At 31.4% G+C, this 13,799-nt stretch overlaps 1 protein-coding gene across 2 annotated transcripts in view; it reads right to left on the bottom strand.

The window, feature by feature from the left end:
- The window catches only part of LOC129990877 (methyl-CpG-binding domain protein 4-like), an 86,067-nt gene extending 75,033 nt beyond the window's left edge, over positions 1 to 11,034 (bottom strand). Inside the window, exon 1 of one of the 2 annotated variants that reach the window (XM_056098191.1) lies at positions 10,887 to 11,034. The gene's annotated coding sequence lies outside the window, so the exon portion shown is untranslated. The remainder of the gene's footprint in view (positions 1 to 10,886) is intronic. The other variant, XM_056098187.1, reaches the window with a different exon arrangement.
- Positions 11,035 to 13,799: the final 2,765 nt, after the last annotated feature.

The following is a 13,799-nucleotide window of genomic DNA, read 5'->3' on the forward strand; positions in this document are numbered from 1 at the left end:
CATAGGAGACCACACGGGGGTCCACGTAGACGTGAAAAGAAAACTTATATTTTGTCAATTTTGATTGTATGTAATAATAAATGTTTATAATTTTGTATAACCACAAGCATTATTTTAATAAATAGGACACAAGAAAATGTGCTACTGTTTTTTCTTCTTAACACCTCCAATTTAGGGTGATTTTTTTTAGGAGTTTTGGGAATACAGTAGAAATATAGCAGCAGGGGGTCTACTGAAAATAGTAAAACTTTGAAAGTGGTACACGAGAAAAAAAAGCTTGTGAACCTCTGTTCTAGATGATTTAACTCATCTCCAGTAAAGGTTAAGGGGTATTTTGACAGCTGTCCCATTTAGTTTTCTCTAGTCATAACAAAACCGATGAGAACAGTTTTTTTTCCCCCTCTCCTCCATCTAACCACTATGAATTCAGCTGCTTTGAATTAGTCACTCTTTTAGCCTTGATTGTACTCTATCTTCAATTATATTTTATTCAGCGAAATCCAATGCCGAGGCTTTCGAAAAAGAAAAAAAAAAAAAAAAAACTTACTGAATTATATTCACTTTAGATTCGTGGTTTTTGTTATTCCCGGCTCTGGTTTTCAATAAGTATTATTTCGTTTCTGTGTTTAGAATTTGTCGCGTTACTCAAGTTGATCTTATCTGCACAAAAATGGCATTAGTGAGACGGAAGATTTTCCTGGATTGCACCCCGATTAAATTCATACCATTAAAATATAAGCATTGGTAGAATAAGACCTTTTAAGCATGAGTAATATTTTTTTTATCGTTATACAAGCAATGTTAATAATAGCTTGCTCTGTAACAATATGATCAAACTTTATTTTTTACTTTCTCGTATACGTAGTATAGGGAAATTATTGTAATTATAAAAAAAGAGAAAAAAATGACATTTTGCCGTATCTCCATGTTTTACACTTACTTGAATTCGAAAATCACATTTTGGGCATCATTTCTGTCTGTCTGTTTGTGACAAATATAACTAAAAATATTTTGAGCTACACGCATGAAATTTAATATACGGTCTTTACACCAAATTTTTAGCAAGATCCGGTTTGTCTGTTCGTCTTTTCCAATATAAGTTAATACGATAATTACAAAACGAAGAGAACTAGATGAATAAAATTCAGTACATAGAGGTAACATCAACAATGTATACACGTGTGAAATGTTGAGCAAAATCCAAAAAGGCTATACTGTCTGTCGGTCTGTACTTTCAGAAACATGTAAACACGGTGACTCAAAAATGCCCCGATTTAAATTTATCAAATTTAGTATGTTATTTTGTGACTACAATTGTAGTTTTGTATTTAACTGTGTTTCAATCAATATGGAAAAACGTCTCTAAAGCTCAAAATCGGTTTTTTTTTTTTTTTTTTTCAATCTATTAACCGAATGTCAGGGATTCATCGCCAAAAAACTCGCCAACTACCCCATGATAGATCCAGTAAAAATGCTGAATTCAGGCCAGAAAATATTTTGTAACTCTTGTACGTCAGTGCCGTGTAAGATCTATTTTGCCTTATAAATTTATGAGTGTATGCAAGAAAGTTTTGAGGAGACTACAAACGATGGTTAGAATTGACATTGAAAAGTATTTATGTAACAAAATAAATTTCTTAATGACATCGATCTGATGATACCTTTATAACTGAAATAGAGCTGATTTTAATAGATAATTCATAACATATCTTTGACAATTTCGAATCTTAAACAGTATCTAATAAAGTGCATATTTTAATGCATTGAATAACTGCAATTAGTGGTCCTAGTAAATGGTTGATTTCATTCTATTTGCTCACAATTTAGCCACGTTCGAATTTAGAGCATTTTAAATGTTTTGGTGTTTTTTTCTTATAAACATATTCTGAAGACTTGCGCCCCTTCAAATTACGCTGAAACGTTCATATTTTAAAGGCCAAAGTTATATCTTGTTCGAAATCGTTTATTTCAACACAATTGATGCTGTTTCAGCAAACGGCTTCCACTTCGAATGTTCCGTTTAATTCCTTTTTAGTAATTGCAAATCGCAGATTAATGAGTCTAATTTATTAATTCGTCGATGCTTTTGATTTTGGGCAGCTCGTTTATAAAAATGATCGCTTGCATCAGGAGGCTTCTTTTGTTGTAGATGGTCCGAGATCAAAAATTGTTTGAAATTTGGAAAGTGTTAATATCTTTTCCACTTATTCTTTCTTCGGAATAATTTTACTATACAAATGTTAAAGAGTGCAGCAAGGCAAATGACTATTTTGTTTAATCAAATTATTCAATAACTCCAAAATTAGCAGACGTTTTCTGGATCAAGTACTGTCGTCAAAAATAAAACATTTCTGGATTTTTGACTTATTATCGTATCTTCACAAGATTGCTCTTTTTAAGACATTTTTATTGCTAGCAGTTTTTCTTTAGTAATTAGTTACTAATTCTAGTTAATGAAGAAATATCTAAAAATTTTCCTATTACGGAAATCTAGCTTTTCCAATCACTCTATCATACAGGCTTTTCTTTGTATTAAATTTTGTTTCGAAAAATACAGTAGTTCTTGAGATATACTTAATTTTGTTTGCTAAAAACTCCACCCAAGAAGATCCTACCCACCGGGGATTATAAAGTAAATATCAGCTTGTTAAAATCAAAATAAGACATTTTTTACAGGAATTTTAGTAAAATAAAAGATTTAGATTTCTTTAACATGAGTGATTTTTTTCAAATTTTAAATAAATTTTTTATATAAATATAGCCACCTTTTGCTACCAGCTGGTTCGTCGGGATAATGATTATATTTAATTTTAATTAAAGCGCTTCATCATAATTTTATGCCGATGTAAGACTTTAAAAGAATGTTCTATTCATAGATTTGCATATGTTCTATTAATTGTGTAAATGAACCTGTCTAATAGAGATCCGTCGTGTAAAATCATAAGGTTATTAAAAAAACAGAGATGCGCAATTCTTCTATTTTCTAAATTTCCTAGTATTGTAATTTTGCTTTTTGTTTAGTCTTGTAAGCTACATAGATATTCAACAGATTTCCTCCTCTTTAGCTTTGGAAAGAAAACTACGCGATTAGATATTTTATATAACGGTTTAATTCTTAAACCGTATAATGATTTAATCTATTGTTGGAAGCTAGACAAAGTGAAAGAAATCGATGAAATTTAGGAAAAATTTGCACCCTTATTAAATGGGTATCATTAAAAAGCAATTTTTTTAAAATTTCAAAATGATGCGAAATGAATTTTTTTATGCTGTAAACGTTTTGAAAGTTATCACAGAAAAACACCAAAATTCAGTTCAATTTTAATTGATTAACCTTTTCTAAGGCCGTGGGAAGTATGCTTCCCACCAAATTTATCAATCTTTGCATGAAATTATGTAGGCTGGCATAAGTTCTGACACATTTTTTTAGAAAGACAGAAACTTAGATGCTTTTTTTTATCTCACACAAAATGATGCGTCTTGGTTTTGTAACTTAATTATTAATTAACCAAATTAAATTTATCTAATAAGCTAAATGATCCCTTTTCTTATTCTAATTTCAAGCCTAAAAATATTTTAACATAATATGATTAGAAGAAAATGGCTCTTTAAAAGGTTAAAATTCTAGTTAAATTTCTTTTAAAAAATGCGTCCGAGGTTCACATTTCTACCCTCCAAGTTACGCATATCCGAAGTTTAGTAATTCTAAATTGAACAATCTGACCTGTACAGCCCCAACACGCATACAATCACTCCACTCTCGCGCACACTCACATTTATCTTTATTATTAACTGGTCGTCTCAGAATTCCCCAGGTAAAATGGTTATAGTTGATAATTCCATGTCTGACATTAAAACCGTGTTGCTTTAGTAGTCAGTTAAGTTCCGCTTCTCTTGCACATGAAACGTTCTATCGGATATCAGTCACGTGACATGTCGGAAGTGTAAATGTATTGTTCATATTCTTGGTATTGTAACTTAATTTTTTTATGTATCTGTGAACTGCACAGACACAGATATTAACTTCTTTAATTATCAACAAGGGAAGAAAAAATCACGTGATCATTTGATTGATAAAACGGTTTGAATTTCAGGGTAATGTAATTTATTGTTGGAAATTAGGAAAATTATTTTTAAATTGCCAAAACCCAGCAAAAACTCATATGACTGCTAAACTGGTATCATGAAAGAGAACATTTTACATCGGTTAATTTGTATCGTTTAAACCTTTAAAAAAATTTACTTTTTGCAATATCATTTTCGCAAGTTATCGGTTAATTTGTATGTATATGTATGGCCAGACATACAATTATACATGCATCACATATGGTAGCTATAGATCAAAAGATATGGCCAGGGGAACACACACACACACACACACACACACACACACACACACACACACACACACACACACACACACACAGCTTAATTTTTATGCCGAATGGAATACGCTTCTCTAACCATTTTTTTAAATCTCCAGTTGATGGAATGCGCATTTCGTACACACATTTTAAGACAATGAAATTATCTGTAGAGAATTTTATTTTCAAGCTGAAGCGATTGTTAATGGGATAGGATACTGATTAAGTTTCATACGGTTATTTTATTAACAAAAATATGGAAAAAAATTAATTGATCAATAGTATTGGGCTAATATTATTGTGGATAATATGGGCAGCAAGTGGATTTCAGTGCTGTAAGTTAAAGATTTAACTTAATAATCATAATGATAATACTGAAATTTTGAATTACAAAAATATTATAGAAGTTAGAGAAATAAAATTCCACTTATCTGGTCATAGAAATTTACTATTTTAATATATGGCGATAATAAAACAGTATTTGAAATAAACATTTTTTTGTTGTTGTTCTGATGCTAATTTCCTGAGCAAAGAGCAGTTGTGCTTAAATAGATTAATTACTAGATTTTAGCAAAGCTTCACATTTGGGAACATTCGGAAACCGAAATAGAACATTTGAAATGGCATCCGTCTCTCAGCTAGCATGCTAACTCAAAAATGGAATGAGTTGAGATGGATGAAATTTGTTATGTACTATACATCTCCAAGAGTTCATTTCATTTCACACCAGCCGCTTTTGACGACCAGCTGGTTCGCCGGGAGTAATGCATTCTATGATTTTCAATTAAATATTTATGAACCTGGGTCTCTTAATAGCTCCTTCAGCAAACTATTTTTATACTTCATATTTCGATAGTGACATAACTCGTATTATTATGGAAGCCTCGCGATATTTTGTTCATTGTACTTTCTATCTCTAATTTTCTGTCAACTGCTGTAAGATTTAGATTTGTATTTAAAATGGAAGAGATATATATAACTAGATGAAAATAGAATTCTTCATCGTTGTAATCTTATTAAAAAAAAAGGCTTTGTGGTACACATTATTTATGCAATATATCAAATAATCTAATATTTAAAAATCTCGTGTCACGGTGTTTGTGTTCGTACTCCTCCTAAACGGCTCGACCGATTTTTATGAAATTTTTTATGTGTATTTGGTACATATTTTGGTATGAGAATAGGTCGTAAATTATATTTCACAACACGAGGTAATTAGGGTGTCCCTCTCTATCCAATTTTTTTTTTTTGTAATTTTTTTTTTTTTTTTTTTTTCACTTGGCATCAAAAAATACCCTATAGTCCCAAATTTTTACCCTCCTATTCCCACCCTCAATTAACCCGTCGTTAATAAAGCTCAATGTGTGTGTGTGTGTGTGTGTGTGTGTGTGTGTGTGTGTGTGTGTGTGTGTGTGTGTGTGTGTGTGTGTGTGTGTGTGTGGCGCTCTACTGACCATACCGTTTTACCTACAGCTGCCAAATTTGGCATGTTTATACCTTGGAGGCAGGATATGTGCACCTCGGAGCAATTTTTTAAAATTTTTAATTAGAATTTTAAATATTTAAAAATCAGTCGAAATTTGGGTGTTTTTCCCGCTATAAGTTCCAAAAATATTACAGCACAAAACTGACTTTTGCATCAAGTTAAAGTTCAAAAAATTATCCTCTTAATGAACCAATGCTTTAACCTACTAATTAAATTCTTATTTTTAACGAATTTTTAAAGATATATTTTAACCATATTTTTCAAGACTATATTTCGCACAAAATGAAAATAAAATTTAACTTGCACGAGCACGTTATGCGTGTATAGGAAAAATTATCTAATTATTAGCTTTTATCAACAAGTTGCCATCATACTGACAAAAGCTTAAATTAAAAATAAATTGTTATTGCAAATTAAACATGCAAACTTATTTTTTTTTTTTTTTAATTTGAACTTTTGTCAGTGTGATGGCAACACGTTGATAAAAGCTAATTTTTTTTACATGTATATTCAAAGGCTCGTGCTCTAGCAGATTAAATTATATTTTTATTTTGCGCAAAATAAATTGTTGAAAATATGGTTAAAATATTTTTTTAAAAAAAATCATTAACAATAAAAACTTAATTTATAGGTTAAAACATATCATTAAAAAGATAATTTTTTGGACTTGATGCAAAACCATTTTTATGCGATATTTTCGGAATTAACGTGGAAAAAACACCTAAATTCTGCATAATTTTCAATTAATCAAAATTCCAATTAAAAATTAAAAAAAAAAAGTAGCTCCGAGGTGCACATTCCCGACCTAAAATATATCAATGTGCAAAATTTGGTAAATGTAGATCAAACAGTCTGGTCTGTACAGCGCCAACACACACACACACACAATACATCTTTATTATAAATAAAAATAAAGGTACTATGAGAAAGCAAAAGGTTTAACATTTCGTAGTTATTCGCAGTGTTATAGATTATTGCAAATAATTTTAGATTTAGATTTATTAGATTATTGCATAAAGTCACATAAAATTGCAAGAACGTGCCATTTTGCAAAAATCTTTAACTCTCAATTTTTATCAGAAGCTCAGAAAAAATAATTTTGAAGTCTAATTTCATGACAAGCAATCGATTGTACGAAAAACATTGGCAAACGTAATCAAAAAAGTGGCACAATTCGTTAAAATGTCTAAACTAAGATGTGCTTTTGAGTTATTTCCAACGATACCAATTTTGTGAAAGGGCGATAATAAATAGCTAAGCTGCAAATGTATCCCACTATTTTTGTTAGCGACTGTACAATGTTTATAGTTTGTTTTGTTTGCAATAAAGTAATTTTCTAGAGATGGTGTGCAGAGAAATCCCCAAAATCTGTCCACTGCATCCTTAAAAGTTTCACATATATTTTTCTTTGTCTTCCATTGTTTCTGAAAAGAGGGAATCGGATAAGTTTTTCTCTGTCGGGGCCAGTAAAAATGCCCTCTTTCAATATGGCTTCTGTCAGGTTCTTAACTTTGAGTACAGATATTTGAAGCATTCCCCATCTTTAGACGGTGATTTTATAAAATGCTTAATGAGCCCTAACTTTTAATAAAGAGGTGGTCATAAAATTTGGTCAAGCTGTAATTACGATATTTTTTCCGCCAGGCGTTAATACACCTAGAAAGGGTCGTCAGTTTTAGACAAATTAAAATCTTTGACTTTCTTCCATTCAGATATTCTGTGTAACCTATCTGCTGACCCTACAACATGGTTAGTATTTTAAAGTTTCCACAAAACATCCAACGATAGTTGATTAACTGAAGAGTCGTGTACAAATCATTATATTCGATGCCTACCTGCATCGAGTGTCCTAAAGGATTACCATTATGCTGCAGGATTGCTTTGACGCTTTTTTAAAAAGAAACCTATGATCAGGTGTCTCTGATAATTCATATTGAAAAGTATTTAACTTAACATCATTACAAACAAGTGAGAAAGGTTTTCCTAAAAATTCCTTGCACACTCTGTAATGAAGGTGTCAACCAAGAGAACGCCTTGTTTGGTATTGGAGTACAATAATTATGAATTTATTAAAAGTCTTTGTTTGGATTTGGAAAGTTTACTGAATCTATCGTGTGAACCTTGGCGAATCAGTGTTTCGGCGATTAATTTAAATTTAGACACACTGAGACCTTTAACTAGATCCTGAAGCTCATTCTAACAAAGTGGTGGGATTTTCACGTTAGCAGAAAAATCTGAGCTAGATTCGTTCTGGAGTGGTAATTTGTCTTCATCCTCAGAATTACTCCGAATGTCAGTCAAAGTGGGTGTAAAACCGTTATTTCTGAGATACGAGTCATTCGATGTATGACTGGATTAAGATTTGATTAAAACATGTTCTTTTCTATTTGATAGCTATTCTAATACTAAAATATTAATTAGTAGCACAGTTTTTCTTACACTGTACGTCATTGGAATACCAAATAAAAAAAGTTTTTCTTTCCCTTAGTCATTCTGAAATATATAAAATCATTAATGGATATTGTCGTGGCTGGTTCGTGAGTGCTTTGAAAAAAATTAGGCAAATAGAAAATTTAACAAATTTATTGCAGATTCGTTCGAGTTACTCTGCTCAGTAACTCCTTCTCCTCCAAGAGCAAACACTCGAATGATCTCACTCTTTTAATTACAGTCGCGCTAGTTGTCTAGCGCCATCTATGAACGTTTATTTTCTAACGCTTCAAAATCCAATCACTACAGATATGTATTTTTTGAACCGAGAATGGGATACCATATTTCAGATTAAAAAGAAAAAAAATATGTTCTTATTTAAACTAAAATCGTGAGTCTTACAAGTAAATCTGACTTGATGGAATTGTTTAAATGTTTTTCCTGGCTTCAGTGAGAAAAAAAATCTAAGAAATAGACAAAATGCAGTTTTTTGACTATAGATGGCTGTAATTTTTGAAGGAATTGCTTTCTATGTATAATGTAGAATTATTGCTTTTAGTTTCTTCGTTTTTTGTTCCAATTTCTTATTAGTTTGCATTTTCTTCTTTCGGGTTCTTTTCTTTTTTTCTTGCCATCTGGCGAAAATGAAATGTAACAACTTTTCAAAAATGATCAATAATTTAGGTGATTCAATTGAGACTCTAGACGCTGCAGTTATTCTTCGTTTAAATTTCACAGGTTACATACACTCGAAAGGAGATATTAAAGATTGTATGTACATAAATATGTTTTTGAAAGCTTTTTTAAAAGCAAATATAAAGTTTTCATCCGATCTTAATGAAACTTGGCTCACATGTTCTTCAAAATAAAAGACAGGCCCTTGTTGAATTTTTAGTGTACAAAGATTACGCTTTGGATTGTAATTGTATCTTCTGAAAATATTTTATAAAGGATTTTAATTGTTTGAAAATTCAAAAAATACTTTTTTAATTCCTCTAATTTTATTTCCGTATTATTTAATCTACTCTTAATGAAATAATTTTAATTGAATCAATTTTTATATTTCCTATGCAGTCTGTAAAATTGTTTTTATTAAAATAATCAAGATTTATAATAGCATTTTCTAATTTCATTATTACGTCAAATCGTACAGTCGTGTATTTTTACCAGTATTAAAATTATGATAAATTACCTTTTTGCTTTTTCGTATACAGAATTTACAAAGTATTTAACTGTCAAACGATTCGATCACAAGGTTTTGTCGAATATCCGCATTTAAAACCTATCATTGACCGAAAAACACATTTTTGGAATTACATCTATGAACACTATAGCTAAAAAAAAATCTTTGACCTATTCGTATGAAATTCGGTGTGTGATCTTCATGCGAAATTTGTAGATTTTTGTCAAATTTTAAACGAAATTTATGTACAGTACTTTGTTTGCCATCTGTCTGATAATAAATGAATACGATAAATGCACAACGTAAGATCTTGATGTTAAAATCTAAAATACAGTTTAGCATCAACACTATAGAATCGTATTCGTCAGCAGGTCAACCGATTGTTTGCCTGCACGCTTGCTACATGTAAATGCGATATTTAAAGACAATAGGTTAGATGAATGAAATTTGGTACTTGATATTGTTTTAGAAAATGTAGTTTTGTGTCGAATTTTGACTTCAGTCAGTCAAGAAAAGGTGTATAAAATGCAGAAATGAGTTTTCTTCTATATAACATGTAGTACAAAACGCTCATATGCTGTACTCTGCCATTTACAAATGGCTCGTCAATTTCTAGGGTTCAACATAATAGTTTTTGTGACGATTTAATAGAATAAAGTCCATTTAGCCATAAAGAAATGTTTGTATATCTGGAACATCTACCCATCTATTTCAGCACAGTTCAGGTAAAAAATACCATCTTTGTTTTTCTCGATGGAAGGAAGGGAATAGAAGACGTTGTTTCATTAGAAATCCTAAACTTGTCATAGATGCCGCTGTATTGTTTTCTTGGCCAGTACTGTGGATGTAACAACATATACGTAATGTTCGTTCCAGTATTCTGCGACAACTTTTCGACGGTTCTATCTCACTAAGGGGTGAAACGCAGAAAGATGTGGGCTTTCCCGAATTTACTTTTTTATTAAATGTAAACATTTCCTCTTTCCTTTTACCCTATTTTGCCAAATTAAACCCATTCGAAGTCATACGCAAAAGCTGGGAGGATTTTAAAATCCGTTGGAAAATAATAGTTTATTTTTATTAACTAAAAACTAATTCATTAACACTAGAACGTCCGGGATTTCGATTACCCTTAAACTTTCGCCTGTGACGTTACGACATCTCGATAAAGAATATATAAAATAATTATAATAACGAAATAATTGCGGGACTACTGTTCAGTAGGGGTTAGTTGGAAGACTTTTTAATGTTATTTTATGTAAGTATCATATATTATGACCATTTATATAATAAAAACTATAAAAAAACAATACAAAAAATAATATTCATAAATATTAGTATAATAAGCAAAATCGTAATTTTTGTGAGAACGCAAGTTTTTAATCATTATTTATCGTATTTACGCATAATGTTTTGTACATACCTCATTTGCAGTGGATACAGTGATATTCAATATTTCCTGTACATTTTCCGCGCATCATGTTCGTGCAAGAGACGCATATTTTTTTTAGTTGCTTTTCCATTACACTCTTTAATTTCGAATCAAAAATGGAATGCAATATTTTTTATGAGCAGATAAGCAAATGCTGTCTAACGAAACACTTGGACACGGCAATTTTAGAATAATCGATTCCTTTCTGCTGTGGACTCAATAACACTGCATTCAAGGTCGAATAAATGCGCGATAGTACTTTCGGAAGTTTGTTTTAGAACTATCGTTTGTTGAACGATAGCTATTTATAATGATAAATTGCTTTGGTGTCGAAACGACTCCAGCGGACGTTCTAGGTATATTTAGTTGTTGTTGTTAAATCTTTCCTAAATAACCTAGAACCACAAAACTTTTTCTTTGTGATCACTATGGAAAATTATTAAAAGTCACGAAAAATTTTCAAATTCCATGCTAAAATGCGGGTAGGAGAACAAACTACAGGCTCCTGTGTCCAATCGGCACCGACGGACGTTCTGGTGTTAATTGTCCCAAATCCTTTCTTGTATTCTAGAGCATTTGTGAGAGAACATATTAAAAATCAGTCGTTTGGATTTTATGAGATACAAAAGATTCAATATTCGATTTCATTTACACAGATTTTTACTTAGAAGCATAGAAAGAAAATTCATTTTTTATCGTTAAAAAGTTTTCCACGACATTTTGAATTTTTGCGTTTTAAACTTGCACTAGAGTGAGAAACGTATTTTTGACGTTGATCGCCTACCTGTTAACATTACAAAAGCGCAACGGTTCAGGTAAATGCAATTTGATATATTGTCAGTATTCAGATCTGTACAGAAATCTTTGTCCGTTTTTCTGAGGGGGAAGTTTGCCTGTATATAAATACGATAACCGAAATGGGACTAATGGTACCAATCTAGAGTTTTGTTCGGCCCAATTTTGATATTGTCCAAAAATGGAAAGTTTCGAATGGTTGAAGTAATTAATTGGTTGAAAATTGACACTAAACATTATCATAGAAATAAGATTCCAACATCGCATAAATTGACTGCATAAAATCGAAGTAAAAGGCTTGCCAAATAAAAAAAGGAGGTGTCGAAACTGTTATTCCAGCGGTTATTTCACAAGATTACGCAAAACGATGAATTTATATTCCCTCTAGTCGTAGGAACAGAGGTACAGATTAAGTAAAGGTGTTTATCTTTCAGAATTTAATCTACTCGTTAAATATATAAGAATCATTCAATAAAATCTTAGTTTATATATTCTAAATCATTCCGGTTTCTTAGCTGTCTTGTTCGCAGGCACATAATTGTACAGACCGAACGGATGATCAACCAGCTCACAAATTTAGTCCGAAATTTGATACAGAACTTCTGCTGACAAAACTTTTATATATGTGTGCATGTATATAATATGTTGCTCTGTGAGTTTTCCATATCTCGCATTCACAAACACACGACTGAACAGGTGGTTGCCTTATTGACCGATGATTTTTTTTAATTCATAGAAGTCTGATTTTAATGTTAAGTGCTTCATATTAAATTTAATTCATTTTCTCTCGTTTTGTTTTTGAATTATTAAATCGAAAAACGAACATCATTTCAGAAGTAGGTGGATTTTCTTCGAACCTCCTTGAATCTTATGGGTACTGAAGGGTTTGATGTAAAAAGGAGGTGGCTCCAATTATTCAAGTTTGCAGAGAACAGCAAAAAACGTTTGAAAATTCTAAATTCAAGATTGTGTGAAGATTTTTTTTTCGTCCATCTTCTTAATTGTTCTTTACATATGATGACAATATTTTCACTCAAAAAATATATTTTTCTAGATGACGTGGCACATGTTGGAATATTGGAGCGACCTCTTTTTTTGTAACCAAATAGTCTATCTCTATAAAAATATTTCCCAATAAAAATGCAGCTTTCTATATTATTATTTATTTAAACTAACAAAATATAAATAATAATCATACAACATGGCTTTAAAACCAAAACTATATATATATATATATATATATTCCTATTAATCATCATACTCCCTGTCTGTGACTTCGGTCTCATCTGCTGCGTCTTCGGATTACAGGCCATCATAGATCTACATATCATTTTGTGGGACGTATTTGCGAGCTATTTCCATTACATCCTTATATTTTGGGCTCTTAAGTGGAAGTGGAAGGAGATGGGGATACAATGGCTGATTCATGTTAAGCATTAATGGAGTAATGTTTTGGATCTTGAATATTCTTTCTGTCTTGTTACAGAGGAGTCCAACACTCACTTTACATAATGTTTCCTTTATTTATTTTGGATTTTACATAAGTAAAAACTCTATATTTCGTTATAAAATACTTGTGTTATCATTAGAAATGATGTAAGGAGTTTTCAGGAAGAAACCTTTTAATAGGTTAACGAAGTTGAAAATCATTCCTTCGTCATTCCACAACATACTTTTCATTTGTTTTCTCAACGATACCAGTGTACTCGCAAGGTAGAAAAACTTTCCACTTTCCTTGTACGTTTTTCAGTGTTTCCGAAGGCACGATGGGTAGGGGAAAATGGCGGTAGCACCAGGAGCCATTTCTATATTGCAACAAATTAATGAGACAAACAGCTCCATTGCTTGGGTAACGCGAGAACTAACGATTAGAGCTACATCTTCCTGGCACCAAACGAACAAGTTTTTATTTTACCACATAACAGGACAAGTAACTCCAAATTCCCCTAGGTTGGAGCTACATTCTTTTTGCAGCGAACCCTTCCATTCTCGTTAATGTTTGGATGGAGCATTTTTCCTCTGTTTATAAAAGTTCAGAGTTGTATGGGTAATTTTTTTTCTCCCACAGAATGGAGTTACTTCTTTTTTTTGCGAGCAAACCATTCAATC

The sequence above is a fragment of the Argiope bruennichi genome, chromosome 2 (assembly GCF_947563725.1).
Source record: "Argiope bruennichi chromosome 2, qqArgBrue1.1, whole genome shotgun sequence".
Taxonomy (NCBI): Eukaryota; Metazoa; Arthropoda; class Arachnida; order Araneae; family Araneidae; genus Argiope; species Argiope bruennichi.